This window comes from Schistocerca cancellata, chromosome 2 (genome assembly GCF_023864275.1).
Source record: "Schistocerca cancellata isolate TAMUIC-IGC-003103 chromosome 2, iqSchCanc2.1, whole genome shotgun sequence".
Taxonomy (NCBI): domain Eukaryota; kingdom Metazoa; phylum Arthropoda; class Insecta; order Orthoptera; family Acrididae; genus Schistocerca; species Schistocerca cancellata.
The window spans coordinates 215,353,970-215,366,823 of NC_064627.1; the positions used below are offsets into that span (position 1 = coordinate 215,353,970).

The 12,854-nt window shown below is 43.3% G+C and overlaps 1 protein-coding gene across 4 annotated transcripts in view; it reads right to left on the minus strand.

Moving 5' to 3' along the window:
- LOC126161543 (dual 3',5'-cyclic-AMP and -GMP phosphodiesterase 11) overlaps positions 1 to 12,854 on the minus strand; it is a 386,751-nt gene that overhangs the window by 310,995 nt on the left and 62,902 nt on the right. The window lies entirely within an intron of this gene.

The following is a 12,854-nucleotide window of genomic DNA, read 5'->3' on the forward strand; positions in this document are numbered from 1 at the left end:
TGCCGCACTCCAAAAGTACCCAGTCGGTCTCTCCATTAGGGAACTACGGTCTTATCATCAAACTAAGTAACAATGATGCACAAAACAGATAGGGGCGTCGTATTTTTGCACCCATTAGGCAATAAAGAGAGGGGAAGTGACGTTAAGAAGTGGCACGAGAGAAAAACAATATCGAATACATGAGTGTCACATAAATGTGACCACCACCTATGTTCGACGTCAACCTCCAATGACGATTCACAGATGGTACGTGGCAACACTGGCAGTGGAGATTCTACGAGGGTAATCCCAAAAGTAAGATCTCCTATTTTTTTATAAGTACATAGACCTGTTTACTTCTACAATGGTTTACATCAGTTTACAGCTTGAAAATTTAGCTATTTTTCGACATAATCACCATTTACGTAGATGCATTTTTGTAGACGCTGTGGCAGTTTTTGTTTGCCCATGTCATAGCAGCTCGCTGCCATGCTGTTCAGAAAGTTATGAACCTCTTCTTTCACCTCGTCGTCGGAGCTGAATCGCTTCCCAGCCAAATGTTCTTTTAACCTAGCGAACAGGTGATAGCCACTGGGTGCCAAGTCAGGACTATAGGGTGGGTGGGTGATTATGTTCCACTGAAACTGTTGCAGGAGAGCAACGGTTTGCCGAGCGATATGAGGTCGAGTGTTGTCATGGAGAATGTGTACGCCCTTGCTCAACATTTCTCTTCTCCGGTTCTGAATAGCCCGTTTGAGTTTTTTCATAGTCTCACAGCTCCTGTCAGCGTTAGTTGAGGTCCCAGCGATTCAGCTCCGACGACGAGGTGAGAGAAGAGGTTCATAACTTTCTGAACAGCATGGCGGCGAGCTGGTTGACATGTACTTATAAAAAAAAATAGGAGACCTTACTTTTTGGATTACCCTCGTGTGAAGGCCTGTCAGGGGGCGTGGAAAACGTGCAGTCGTTGTCGTAATACGGAAACAGAACGATTTAGCTGACATCCAAAGGAGCATGATCGTTTACTTTTGGACCAAGGGTGGAAGCATTTGCGAAACCGCCGAGTTTGTAAACTGTTCGCATGCCGCTGTAGCTAAAGTATACCTTGCATGGTAAAATGGGACTATCCAAAATTGGCGCCAAGGCATTTGTGTTGCACCATGAGACGTAGATGACAGCAGAGATGTGTACGGGCGGACAGATGTGCAATTGTTCAGCAACTGACCACCAAGTGAACCAAGGGGTTACCAACAGTGTATCCTCAACGACCGTTGCTGCATATCCGCCTCCGCAGCATCCGCCTTATTCGTACATCCATGCTGACTGCTGCTCATTGGCTCATTTGCACGCCAGTACCGCAACTGAACGTCTACTGATTGGTGAAAGGTGGCTTTTTCGGGTAACTCACGTTTTATGCCCCATTTGACAGACGGCAGCTAATGTGTACAGTCATGGGGTTGGATTGGGTTCTTATGGGAAGGAGAACAGACAGCGAGGTCATCGGTCTCATCGGATTAGGGAAGGACGGGGAAGGAAGTCGGCCGTGCCCTTTCAAAGGAACCATCCCGGCATTTGCCTGGAGCGATTTAGGGAAATCACGGAAAACCTAAATCAGGATGGCCGAATGCGGGATTGAACCGCCGTCCTCCCGAGTACAGTCATGCAAAAGCCATAAGAGTCCAGGTCGGAGGAGGGAGCTTTATGGTGTGGGGAATGTTTTCGTTGCATTCTAGGGGTGATCTCTTCATTCTGGAAGGCACGATGGTTCAAATGACTGAGCATTATGGGAGTTAACTGCTGAGGTCATCAGTCTCCTAGAACTTAGAACTACTTAAACCTAACCATCCTAAGGACAACACACACATCCATGCCCGAGGCAGGATTCGAACCTGCGACCGTAGCGGTCGCGCGGTTCCAGACTGTAGCGACTAGAACCGCTCGGCCACTCCGGCCGGCGAAGGCACAATGGATCACCATAAGTTTGCATCTATTCTTAGGCACCATGTTAACTGCTACATGCAGTTGGTTTTTCTTCGGCACGATGGCATTCACCAGCAGGACAATACAGCGTGTCACACAGCTCGTAGTGTTCGTACGTGGTTCGAAGAGCACCAGGGTGACTTTATTACCTTATTTCCCTGGCCACCAAACTCCCTGTATTTAAATACAATCGAGAATTTATGGGACCACCTCGTTCGAGCTGTACGCGCCATGGATTCTCAACAGAGAAAGCTAGCGCAGCATGGCTCTACATTTCAGTCTGTACCTTCCAGGACTTCTTTGACACTCTTCCTGCACGTCTCGTTGCAGTCCACGCTGCAAAAGGTGGTTATTTACGCTTTTTTGATCACAATAATGTGATTCCACAGTGTGTGTAATTCAGCCGACAGATTACTGACCCTCCAAGTACTACTGTGACGAAAATATCACAGAAAACATGTTCTGTCCCGAGCTCACACTTGTCGCCCACGTCGATGATTCCGGGGAATTCTATTGTTACTTACAGAGGACGGATCTGCTTGTTCCGTTCAGTCCAGTTCAGTGCAGTATTTCATCCTTCAATGCTAAATGTCTGTTTACAATTCTGGGCGGTGCTTGAAAAGTTCCTACATAAACTGGTTACTGGTACGTCGAATGTATTTTTTACGTTGTTGTCTTTAGTCCAAATACTGGCGTGATGCTGGTCTCCACACTAACCTATCCTGTGCCATGTTCAAGCCCACTCCCCCCCACCCCTCCCGACCTTCAAAATCCACTCCATTACGAAACACACGGTACCTTCTTTTATTTACTTGAGTTAATTTATTTCAATGCAATATTTATTTGCAGTGGGTCTAAAAGCAGTTATAATAATTTAAAATAATTATATCATCATTTCAGATGACGTGAAAAGACTATGGTCTACATACCACACTGAAAATTATATAAGTCGACTGACGTGTGGCATAACACATACAAAGCCCCCTTGTAATTCTGAACAACACTTTTCACAGTATTTGCGATAACAGTACTAGCGATTTAGGTTACTGGTGGAACTAATTTTAATCCTCTATGTGTATACAGGGTGTTACAAAAAGATACGGCCAAACTTTCAAGAAACATTCCTCACACACAAATAAAGAAAAGATGTTATGTGGACATGTGTCCGGCTAGCGGTTCTGGCGCTGCAGTCCGGAACCGCGGGTCTGCTACGGTCGCAGGTTCGAATCCTGCCTCGGGCATGGGTGTGTGTGATGTCCTTAGGTTAGTTAGGTTTAAGTAGTTCTAAGTTCTAGGGGACTTATGACCTAAGATGTTGAGTCCCATAGTGCTCAGAGCCATTTGAATCATTTTTGAACATGTGTCCGGAAACGCTTAATTTCCATGTTAGAGCTCATTTTAGTTTCGTCAGTATGTACTGTACTTCCTCGATTCGCCGCCAGTTGGCCCAACTGAAGGAAGGTAATGTTGACTTCGGTGCTTGTGTTGACATGCGACTCATTGCTCTACAGTACTAGCACCAAGCACATCAGTACGTAGCATCAACAGGTTAGTGTTCATCACGAACGTGGTTTTGCAGTCAGTGCAATGTTTACAAATACGGAGTTGGCAGATGCCCATTTGATGTATGGATCAGCACGGGGCAATAACCGTGGCGCGGTAGGTTTGTATCGAGACATATTTCCAGAACAAAGGTGTCCCGACAGGAAGACGTTCGAAGCAATTGATCGGCGTCTTAGGGAGCACGGAACATTCCAGCCTATGACTCGCGACTGGGGAAGACCTATAACGACGAGGACACCTGCAATGGCCGGCCGGTGTGGCCACGCGGTTAAAGGCGCTTCAGTCTCGAACCGTGCGACCACTACGGTCGCAGGTTCGAATCCTGCCTCGGGCGTGGACGTGTGTGATGTCCTTAGGTTAGTTAGGTTTAAGTAGTTCTAAGTCTAGGGGACTGATGACCTAAGATGTTAAGTCCCATAGTGCTCAGACCCATTTGAACCATTTTGAACCTGCAATGGACGAGGCAATTCTTCGTGCAGTTGACGATAAACCTAATGTCAGCGACAGAGGAGTTGCTGCTGTACAAGGTAACGTTGACCACGTCACTGTATGGAGAGTGCTACGCGAGAACCAGTTGGTTCCGTACCATGTACAGCGTGTGCAGGCACTATCAGCAACTGATTGGCCTCCACAGATACACTTCTGCGAATGGTTCATCCAACAATGTGTCAATCCTCACTTCAGTGCAAATGTTCTCTTTACGGATGAGGCTTCATTCCAACGAGATCAAATTGTAAATTTTCACAATCAACATGTGTGGGCTGACGAGAATCCGCACGCAGTTGTGCAATCACGTCATCAACACAGATTTTCTGTGGACGTTTGGGCAGGCATTGTTGGTGATGTCTTGATTGGGCCCCATGTTCTTCCACCTACGCTCAATGGAGCACGTTATCATGATTTCATACGGGATACTCTACCTGTGCTGCTAGAACATGTGCCTTTACAAGCACGACACAACACGTGGTTCATGCACGATGGAGCTCCTGCACATTTCAGTCGGATTGTTCGCACGCTTCTCAATAGCAGATTCGGTGACCGAAGGATTGGTAGAGGCGGACCAATTCCATGGCCTCCACGCTCTCTTGACCTCAATCCTCTTGACTTTCATTTATGGGGGCATTTGAAAGCTCTTGTCTACGCAACCCCGCTACCAAATGTAGAGACTCTTCGTGCTCGTATTGTGGACGGCTGTGATACAATACGCCATTCTCCAGGGCTGCATTAGCGCATCAGGGATTTCATGCGTCGGAGGGTGGATGCATGTATCCTCGCTAGCGGAGGGCATTTTGAACATTTCCTGTAACAAAGTGTTTGAAGTCACGCTGGTATGTTCTGTTGCTGTGTGTTTCCATTCCATGATTAATATGATTCGAAGAGAGGTCATAAAATGAGCTCTAACATGGAAAGTAAGCGTTTGCGGACACATGTCCACATAATATGTTTACTTTCTTTGTGTGTGAGGAATCTTTCCTGAAAGTTTGGCCGTACCTTTTTGTAACACCCCGTATAGCACTCGCAACGAAATGACTGGTCCATTCGCGAATGAATTAAAATTAGCTTCAAACAGCAGCGTTACTCATGACTTTTGTGACTTTTTGTAAGTAGGCTGTTTATGTTTTCTTTACGTAAGTAGGCTGTTTATGTTTTCTTATTGGTAACGCCGCCGCCACATAGCGCTCTGTATGAAAATCACTAACTGCATATATAATTTTCTTTTCAAATACTTGTTAATTTCTTTTGTAGAATAATTTGTGGTGCACCACTTTAATTACATAGACATTAAGATGTGAATATACATTTTCCTTATCTGCATTGTTGTTTTTACTGTAATATTTTTTCTGCTTGAGCTATGTCATGTTTAGGTATAAGTTGCTGCTGCTATTTGCCAGGCATAGTGTTACTGAATTTGACTTTGTATTACGCTGTTAAGCCAGTTTTACTACTGATTTACTTTTCTTGTTTGCTGCACAGTGCCTTATATTAGTTGTAATATTGCAATTGCTTTGCCTATTTAATTTTTTTGTCATTGATGTTCGTGTTAATTGTTTTGTGCTGCTGCATTGCCTCGTTCCTTAGTTTAGCATCTGAGCTCAGTAGATTTAAGTTAGCTTAAGAGGTGGTAGAATATAAGAGAATGAGTTGCAATGAATTGGAAGAAATGTATTGAGAAGTTATACGAAAAAAGTGCAGAAAGCAGGTATAGGTAGGACTTTTGGGAATAATGATGAACCAAGGGGGATCTCCATGCAAAATACTGCAGTAAAACAAACCCTGTCCTTTCCTTTTGTGTTATCCCACTATGTGTTTGTGTACCCTTGTGTATTTGTTTTCTTCCTGTCTCTGTGTAGTTTCATAAAAATTTTTCTTCTTCTAATACTAAGCTACATTCACTATGATGAGGAATACTGTTATCCTCAAATATAATTGGCATTAATAATATGTTATTTACCTTGTAAATATGCTTAGACATTATTTATTCTGTTTTGTTTTAATGCTCCTGTGTGAAGTTGATGTTTCAATAATTATTCTGATCTTTTATGTATTTACTTATGTCATAATTCCTGTAACACTGATGTATATGTTTATTTCTATTCTGTTGTAAAGCCTGTACTACAAATGTTATCTGTATTGTTATGTTCTTTAATGATGTATTTTGTACCTTTGTAATTGTATTCTTATGTTATAAAATTGTAATTGATACCAGTTCATCATATTATTAACTTGTAAGTTACATTTCATTGCACACTCTTCTGTTGGTCATAGTATATGGACAATATGTGAGAAGTTGGGACTGTTAGTGTTTGCACGTGTGTTAATAATTCAGCAAGGGACTGGATAACAGCATTGCTGGTTCTAAGGACAATTTCAAACTTTGCGAGTGCACAAATGGTGGTTTATGGACTTGCTATATTAACTGCAAGACTCTTCAATGGTGATTGTGCACCCGCACAGTCACAACAGATGGCTGCTGGCCATCTCTACCAGGACTACAGTGGGTCTGCTCTGTGATGACCTACTTACCAATATTCTTCAAACCTCCGACTGACTCTGCTGTGGGTTTGCTCTGTTGTGGCCCATTACCTGTCAGCATGTCAAGAGTCAGCACTGTCTTTCTGTTGGAAGGACAACACTACTTCTTCAAGACTGCATGGAAATCCACTAGTTCCGTGTGCATTGTCTTTTACTGCTCAGACTTTGAAAAAAAAAAAAAAAACACTGAAATTTTACTGTGATGAACAATCTGGACTGTCTTTATGGACTGTGAGAAAATTTTAGCTTTTGACCAATATTGTATAAATAAGTGTGTGCATTTGATATCTTTGTTATTGTAATTATGAAAAATTTTTTCAAATCATTATTGGCCACTGCCCAAAACAATTTGTAAAAATTTTTTTGGGGAGCATGGGGGCTATGTAAGTAGGCTGTTTATGTTTTCTTATTGGTAACGCCGCCGCCACGTAGCGCTCTGTATGAAAATCACTGGCTATGATGTGTGCAGTCTGTGGCCAGTTTGCATTGTTGTCTGCCATTGTAGTGTTGGGCAGCGGCAGCTGGATGTGAACAGCGCGTAGCGTTGCGCAGTTGGAGGTGAGCCGCCAGCAGTGGTGGATGTGGGAAATGAGATGGTGGATTTTTGAGTACAGAATGGATATTATGAACTGCTATGTATATTATGCTTTTTCAACACTATTAAGGTAAATACATTGTTTGTTCTCTATTAAAATCTTTCATTTGCTAACTATGCCTATCAGTAGTTAGTGCCTTCCGTAGTTTGAATCTTTTATTTAGCTGGCAGTGGTGGCGCTCGCTGTATTGCAGTAGTTCGAGTAACGGAGATTTTTGGTGAGGTAAGTGATTTGTGAAAGGTATAGATTAATGTTAGTCAGGGCCATTCTTTTGTAGGGATTTTTGAAAGTCAGATTGCGTTGCGCTAAAAATATTGTGTGTCAGTTTAAGCACAGTCGTGTATAATTTTTCTAAGGGGACGTTTCATTTTGTACAGATATTCTAACGATGATTTTACTCGAAACGAGTAAGTAGAGTTAACGAGCTGAAAAAAAAAGTTCAAATGTGTGTGAAATCTTATAGGATTTAACTTCTAAGGTCATCAGTCCCTAAGCTTACACACTACTTAACCTAAATTATCCTAAGGTCAACCACACACACCCATGCCTGAGGGAGGACTCTAACCTCCGCCGGTACCGGCCCCACAGTCCATTACTGCAGCGCCCTAGACCGCTCGGATAATCCCGCGCGGCGACTAGCTGAACATCAAGTACCTAAATTTTTCTACGGGAACCATACCATCAATGTATTAATAAATAAAAATTCAAATTTATAAAATGGTCGCAAGCCTCTTACATGACTTTATGTCACACTTCAAATTATTATAAAAGTACTACAGGTAAAATTTCGTAAATATAATAAGTATGTCGATTTTTCCTGTCTTCCTCCTAAAATGACAAAATACATCATGCAACGTGTTCACAGTTTTCCTCACTTTAAAGGAGCCCTCACGCGTTCAATAATCTTGTCAAATCGTCGATATGCTGATCGTCTTGAGGATTCGTACTGACGTGTTTTCAATACTGACAACATTAACGAGCTGTATTGATGGCCCTCAAATATTCTAAATATTGCCAATTCATACTGAATGTGTGAGGTCAAGTATTGACGGTTTGACAATATCCTCCGTTCACATGTTGACAGAGCTTCATGAAGCAGCCACACGCCGTTAATGTGCACTGTTTATGTTTTCGGTTCGACTCTGGGCGTATCATACATCAGATTCATTTTTCAAAGTGGCATTTTAACTCAAAACAATTTCAATAGGTCTATGCAAGGGTAAACCTTTATATAGAACTTCGTGATGGTGAACTGAGGATTCTCTACGATAATGCTTACTTTATTAACCTGAAAAAATAGTATAGGTTCGTGGATTACGTTACAGTTTCGAGAAACCCTTCCGCTTCGAAAAATACGTAATATATCTGCAACGAGTAGTAAGAGCACTGCAAAATGCATGTCAATTTCAGGAAATTATGACAAATCGTATAAGAAGAAATTTTACCAATTGTGTTTGCTGATAATGCAGAACTAAACTTCGAGCATTCGGATGACCTGCCTGTCGCCAGAAATCACAAAGTTAAGGCACTCCTAATCTCGCGTCGACTGCGATTGCCTCTCTCATTAACGTATTTTACTTCTTCATTTTATCTCGTACTGACATTAAGAACTTGTCTTATGCTGTAGAACTCATTGGAGAACGAGTTATGAAAACTTTCGGGTCCGTGGTTTTGATTTCAGTCAATAAATTAACGGATGACCAGTCGCTCCGTTTTTTCAACCATTCTCGGAACCATTTCTTCTTTTTCGTTGTTTTCTGTTGTTTGCAACATATAGCTAATATAAATGCAGCACACGCCTTCTTTTGGGTGTCCGGCGTCTTAACCGCGTTGTCAACAGGCAATTTCTGTCAACATTACTGATGGTGTGAGGTCGCTTCAATAAATACTACTGGCCATTAAAATTGCTACAGCACGAAGATGACGTGATACAGATGCGAAATTTAACCGACAGGAAGAAGATGCTGTGATATGCAAATGATTAGCTTTTCAGAGCATTCACACAAGGTTGGCGCCGGTGGTGACACCTACAAGGTGCTGACATGAGGAAAGTTTCCAACCGATTTCTCAACAGCAGTTGACCGGCGTTGCCTGGTGAAATGTTGTTGTGATGCCTCGTGTAAGGAGGAGGAATGCGTACCATCACGTTTCCGACTTTGATAAAGGTCGGATCGTAGCCTATCGCGATTGCGGTTTCTCGTATCGCGACATTGCTGCTCGCGTTGGTCGAGATCCAATGACTGTTAGCAGAATGTGGAATCGGTGGGTTCAGAAGGGTAATACGGAACGCCGTGCTGGATACCAACGGCCTCGTACCACTGCCAGTCGAGATGACAGGCACCTTATCCGCATAGCTGTAACGGATCGTGCAGCCACGTCTCGATCGCTGAGTCCACAGATGAGGACGTTTGGAAGAGAAAAACCATCTGCACGAACAGTTCGACGACGACGTTTACAGCAGCATGGACTATCAGCTCGGAGACCATGGCTGCGGTTACCCTTGACGCTGCATCACATACAGGAGCGCCTGCGATGGTGTACTCAACGACGAACCTGGGTGCACGAATGGCAAAACATTATTTTTTTCCGGATATGTTCAGGTTCTATTTACAGCATCACGACGGTCGCATCCGTGTTTGGCGACATCGCGGTGAACGCACATTGGAAGCGTGTATTAGTCATCGCCATACTGGCGTATCAGCCGGCGTGATGGTATAGGATGCCATTGGTTACACGTCTCGGTCACGTCTTGTTTGCATTGACGGCAATTTGAACAGTGGACGTTACATTTCAGATGTGTTACGACTCGTGACTCTACCCTTCATTCTATCCCTGCGAAACACTACATTTCAGCAGATAATGCACGACCGCATGTTGCAGGTCCTGTACGGGTCTTTCTGGATACAGAAAATGTTCCACTGCTGCCCTGGCGAGCACATTCTCCAGATCTCTCACCAATTGAAAACGTTTCGTCAATGGTGGCGGAGCAACTGGCTCGTCACAATACGCCAGTCACTACTCTTGATGAACTGTGGTATCGTGCTGAAGCTGCATGGGCAGCTGTACCGGTACACGCCATCCAAGCTCTGTTTGACTCAATGCCCAGGCGAATCAACGCCGTTATTACGCCCAGAGGTGGTTGTTCTGGGTACTGATTTCTCAGGATCTATGCACCCAAATTGCGTGAAAATGTCATCACATGTCAGTTCTAGTATAATATATTTGTCCAACGAATAACCATTTATCATCCGCATTTCTTCTTGGTGTAGCAATTTTAATGGCCAGTAATGTAATTATAAATAAATATTGAACGGGTGCAGGGCCCTAACAGCCTCCTTGGGTGCACATCACTCTTGCTACCACAGACACCTTCCTATAGAGGCAACCTTCGGTCATAAAAATTGGCTCTCTGGCGAATGCAGAGCAGTCTGTTAGGTGAAGGCCTCACCGCCTACACGTCTTAGGAGGCGCCTAACTAAACACAGGCTGACACGGGAGCGGCAGGTGCAGGTGCGTTAATTTGGAGAACGGCACTTAAGAGGCCCGGCCTAGGTACACATCCGGTGCGGCCCATCTGTATTCGGCGCGGCCGGCGCTGTTTGCTTGTTCCGGTCGTGGGTGGCTGCCGTAACCGCCGGCTGCTGACACTTGCTGGCAGCTAACGTGGCTCCTAACTTCCATTCCAGCAGCACACTCTCGGGAGAGAATGAAAACATTCTATCCTAGAGTCTTGCGAAGCTGGCAAAACCATAAAAGAATGACCAGAACTAATCCAAACTGCCGGTCGGTGTGGCCGTGCTGTTCTAGGCGCTTAAGTTCTGGAACCACGTGACCGCTACGGTCGCAGGTTCGAATCCTGCCTCGGGCATGGATGTGTGTGATGTCCTTAGGTTAGTTAGGTTTAAATAGTTCTAAGTTCTAGGGGACTGATGACCACAGATGTTAAGTCCCATAGTTCTCAGAGCCATTTGAACCATTTTTTTTAATCCAAACTATACTCCGTTCATCGTAAGAATAACCCTCATGTAGACAAACCTAATTGGATTTCGTTTCATGTGGAGCGGAAGAAAATATGTCTTGAGTACAATCAAGTAAAATAATGAGATCCGTTTTATGCTGTGCGTTACGCGCACATCGACTCAGTGATAATACGGGGCAACAGCTTTACCTGCGCATTTAACTTGGGCAGCACTGACGAGGCAAGTTATCCAACCAACCTTCAGTGATGTGAATAGTTGTAATAAACACGTAAATAGAGACGACCACAGAACAATATAACTTTGAATGTCATTTAATTTTTAAACAGAAGAAAATAATATATAGTAAAACTTCGTAGGAGACAGGATGGAAAAAAAACCATGATCTCCATCTCACCTAACATAGTGTTGAAATTAAAAACAAGAGTAATGAAAATTCCTGACTTTAACATAGGTAATTTTTCTGCATGAGCTATTTGTGGCATAAAGCGCACTGCTGGGATCTCACAACGTACTTAAATAATGAATCCACTGAAGGTCGCATGGTAATCTCTGAACTCCTTTGCCGGCCGGAGTGGCCGAGCGGTTAAAGGCGCTACAGTCTGGAACCGCACGACCGCTACGGTCGCAGGTTCGAATCCTGCCTCGGGCATGGATGTGTGTGATGTCCTTAGGTTAGTTAGGTTTAAGTAGTTCTAAGTTCTAGGGGACTTATGACCACAGCAGTTGAGTCCCATAGTGCTCAGAGCCATTTTTGAACTCTTTCCATATCGGTCTCCGAGGAATACATCTCAGTATTGCTACGTTGATAACGAAGCAATCAGAAACAGAATCCCAAGTCGCCAAAAATCCACATTTCCTCCTCTTCTTTTATGACGTACTGTTGTGCATTTCGCCATCACTCGGCAGTGACGTCACGAAGCTTCGTGCATTAGTTCCAGTACGTATGGCAGCTTAAATTTCTTGTTATTTCTCGCGAAGAATCCTTTAACTTTGCGTCAGATTAGGTTCAGATTTGCAGAGTTAAGGTGACAACTGTAAAAATGCAGCATTTGTGCAGTGTGCTCGTCGCCGTGAAAATTATTATTTTCCGTATTTCTACGACGCTTGTCACTCTGACTAGCGTGAGACCAGATCCGTCCTACAACGCAGAGTATTTCATTGTTCTTCAGAAAATTTAATTGTGTAATGTTCTCTTTAGAAACTAGAGGACGTGCATTTTTCCTTGAAAAACGATGGTTAAATCTGAATTATGTACCATATATTTGACGGATTTCGTATTTACAAGATTTAGATATTCAAACCGAACTATATATGTACATACCACAACGAGTCGCGAAGTGACGCCTGCAGGCACACACATTTACCGATCTACGACACTACCGGTTACGCCACACATACAATACTGTCTCTCATTTTTACTACATAGTGTTTCCGGAAAAACGGCAAAGCTTATTTTTCTCTGCAATGTTATCAAAAACATTAACAATAAATTGTTTTTCGCCATTAGCGTTTTTTTGCTCGAGCTTCACTACGAAGCAGGAAGCAGTGTTATCCATTTTCTCAGTACGTATGAAAAGCCAGACAATGAGAGTACAAGTAGCGTTTACGGAGACTGTGACTGTACACGATTTTTTAAATAAAAATTACGTATCTAAATTATGATTAAGAAAAACTTTGATGGCTCTTAATTCATCAGAGTGTCTTAAAGCTTCATTAACAGTGA